The sequence below is a fragment of the Vicia villosa genome, linkage group LG7 (genome assembly GCF_029867415.1).
Source record: "Vicia villosa cultivar HV-30 ecotype Madison, WI linkage group LG7, Vvil1.0, whole genome shotgun sequence".
NCBI classification, from domain to species: domain Eukaryota; kingdom Viridiplantae; phylum Streptophyta; class Magnoliopsida; order Fabales; family Fabaceae; genus Vicia; species Vicia villosa.
In genome coordinates, this window is record NC_081186.1 from 72,402,752 (window position 1) to 72,406,557 (window position 3,806).

Here is a 3,806-nt window from a genome sequence, read left to right on the forward strand (position 1 = left end):
CCGGCCATCAGGACTTACACAACAGCGGCTTCCATGGAAATGTCAATGTTGTAATGCTCAGTAGAGCGAACAAAGCTGACCCACAGATCAATCTTTGCAGCAGGGTAGATTTCAATGCCAATTGGTTATGCTTTTCTCGCATTATCTTCACCCGATTCAGTGTGATTTTGGAGTGTAAGGGGATATGGACAACACAGCCGGTGTTTCCCGGCAGAATCTAGTTGTAAATCCAGTATCAAACCATAAGACAACTCCATAACACCATCAACATGTTTTTAAATTGAAAAGTGTTTTTCCGTTTTCTGATGTGCTCGATTTTTGTTCCAAATTGCGGTGAAATCCACTTCATCGTTGCCAAGTCAAACGTCTGGAAGGAAAAAAACATATTTAATGGATATATACAGCTAAAACCAAATATAAGAAACTTACAACAACATACAACATTCCCAAAATGGTTGCAAACATGCAGTTAAATACCAAAAAGGATAGGGAATTCACTAATTTAATGTTTTGTAGCATATTTTTACATTACATAAAAGACACAAACCTGAAGAATAGTAGAATCGGTAACTAAATCTTGGTGGTCTATAACATCAACTATAGAATAGCGGAGAGACTCACAATAGTTGTTGTGTCGGGAAGAATAGCACCCCCCGGGCTTCAAATAGCAGTGACGTGCATAAAGCCCTGAACCAAGCTTGAAAAAAGTATATTTGAACTTACATTGCAAAATTGAAAGAGATGTTATTATAGCATGAATGACTTGCTAACTTTAATTGAAGATAGTATAATTAGTGTAAGAGATGGTATTATAGCATGAATGACTTACAATATTAAAATGACAGCTAATTTGTGAGAAGAGAATAGGTAAACTAATAGTTATTTGATTGCATAAAGTGAAGAAGGGCACATGGAAAAAAAAGCCTTATGCAAATGACAGATTATGAAATAGAATTGCAATTTAGAATTTCCATAAAAGATACCAAGATTTGCACATAGTTGATAATATCATTATAAAATAAGATGATGTTAAGCATAGTAGAATTTAAATGTTGCAATGCACCTTTTCATTAATACTATATCTTACATACCACTCAAATCTTCTTTTTCATCAACCGCAATCTTCGCTACACGCTCTATCCACTCTTGGATGGCATCTGTGATATGCAGAATATATAGACCGCACGATGAACAGGGTAATTGAAGAAGGCATTTTCTTTTCTGTGGGACTTCATAATAGACCAGTGGAGCTTTTGGATCTACATAGTTTAACTTTGAATATATACTCCAATACCAATTAGTAACATTAACACCAAGATAACCAATGAGTCTAACACAAATTAACAACTAAGAACCTGACCAAACATTAAATACACCAGCAATGACCTAACATTATATATATAATTATGATCCAAATTCAATCATCACCAGTTGGAAACAAAGTAAGAACCTTTAATGTTGATACTGAGCAGCAGCCAGTTGCTGCTGATGCTGAAGGTTAATACCAGGTACATGTACAAGAACAAAAGGCATATAATGATCGGAATTCGGCCGGGCAAAGGGATGAAGAAAATGAGGCGGCACAGGTGAGCTAGCAAATAGATGATTCGTGGCAGGGTCATTAAGATAAAGCCGATATTTCTGCAAGTGACTCGCCACATTTTCTCTTGTTAACCCATCAACACTCATGAGTTGCATTATCGTCTTCGGAACAGCGTTTTTGATTCCGAGGTGCGCCACAGCGCCATAGGTTTGCATTCAAAATCACTATTTGTCTGCAAGAATTCATTACAAAAATAAGTGAATATTTTTTTCAATATTTAAAACACAATCATAACATGATGCATAGAAGCCTTATCAATTAAAATAGAAAATTTTCAGCTTGACATTTTTGCAGAGCATTGAGATACATGTAGGCTTTTGACAAAAGTTTGTGACCACGACACTGATAATTTTGATTCTAGTAGAGTAATTGTTTCAATTCAAACCTTGCATCAACCATCTGAGATGTGCAATATCAGTAGCATAAAATTCAATTTTTATAATAGTTTCGTCATATTAAGGGAAGTAGAGAATAATATATCGACGTAAAAACATTATCAGTAGCATACAATTAAATTTTTATAATAGTTTCTTCATATTAAGGTAAGTAGGACATGTCACAAAGATAATAGATCAAGAACTATGTGACAAACCTGGCATTGAAGGTGTTCATCAATTCCAAGATTTCTCGACCTTGGCCTGCATCTCACGCAAAGCAGCAGCTTTGTCTTCCATTTCCTTCTCTACATGTCATCCAAATGTTGTTGTCATCATAATCATCATGCCTGAATCATGATTAGGGTTTTGAGGACTGGTAGAGAGAGAGAGAAAGAGAGAGAGAAATCGAATTTTTTTTACATAGCAACTAAAAAACAATTATAATAACACAAACCAAGTCACAAAACCTAGGATTTCAAATTTCAAAAAATGTAAAACAGACCCGATAAACTGAACTCAATCTGCAATCTTGAACAGTCAAACTGGGAGGAAGAGAAATTCCTTGATCTCGTGGATCTGCTTCGCCATTGATGCAGCTGCTTTGCGAGTTCTAGGGTTTCTTCCTCGCCTCCTTTAAAGAAATCGTATTAGGGTTTGTGGGTAGAGAGAGAAGACGGGAGAGATAGAACGAAAGTGAGGAGGAAGAAAGAGTAAAGGGGGAAATTACGTAATTGAAATTTGAAAGGGATGGTAAAAGGGAAAGTGGAGAATGGTGGAAGATGCAAACCTGAGCGATCGAAAACTAAGGTGTTAGAACAGTATCAGGCGCTTGAGAGCAAGGCAGGAGTCTGTCTTCTTGAAAACGAAGACTGAGAAAGAGTGAGGTCTAGTTCCTTGAAAGAGTGAGGTCTGGTTGGAGGGAAAAGTGAAAAGTACTTGTGCAAGTACAACAATTGAAAAACTGACCAATGAACACAATGTTTGGCATGTGGTATTATTTATTTTGTTAATTACGTTAATAACCTTTTGTAAGGGTAAACAATTTATTTTAGAAGGGTAAAATGGACAGTTTGGTCAATACTTTAGTATTGGGTAGATAGTAGAGTAGAATACACTAATCTCCCTTGTGGTCTCTTTAAATGACACAAACATTCCCTTTAATTTTATATTAAACATTAACCTCCCCTGAGATCTTTTAAAATGTATAAAAATTACCCTTATCAACTTAACACTGTTAATTAATCAGTTAAATACTCGTTTAATTTTACACTAGACTAATCTCCTCTAAGGTCTCTTAAATGGATACAAACCTCTCAAGTGAAATACCAACTTAACTGATAATTATTTAATTTTACAGATTCAACACAACTACACAAGAATCGGTTCTTAAGGGTGATTTGATAAAAAAAACATTACAGAATATGATAAATTCAAACCTGTCATAAACATAACAATAGATTGGCAATAACAGTTAACATGTACTAGTACATCATATTTCCCAAAACAATAAATATCCATCCAAATATCTTGAAAATCATATGCATATTTATAAGATAAAAATATATTCCCAAAATCATCTACATCTTATCTTCTAAAAGTTCATCAAAATTGTCTTCTTTTTCTTGACCATTAATGAATATTCTGATGAGTAACTTGGCTATTTCCTAAGTGATCTTGACTTGTAGATCCATGATGGCTTTCCCATGTCGGCTCACTGTTGCTGTTTTTTTTATGCCACATCTACAATTTTTTCTGCACATTTTTAATCCTCTTTGTCATACTCCAATTTTGCCACTCGATATATATAAGTCCATTCATTTACTAGA

At 34.8% G+C, this 3,806-nt stretch overlaps 1 long non-coding RNA gene across 1 annotated transcript; it reads right to left on the bottom strand.

The window, feature by feature from the left end:
- Positions 1–2,100: 2,100 nt before the first annotated feature.
- LOC131617426 (uncharacterized) lies at positions 2,101–2,864 on the bottom strand. The gene is made up of 3 exons (XR_009288580.1): positions 2,768–2,864; positions 2,483–2,611; positions 2,101–2,285 (listed from the first exon to the last, which is right to left on the bottom strand). It is a non-coding gene; the product is annotated as an uncharacterized LOC131617426 (long non-coding RNA).
- Positions 2,865–3,806: the final 942 nt, after the last annotated feature.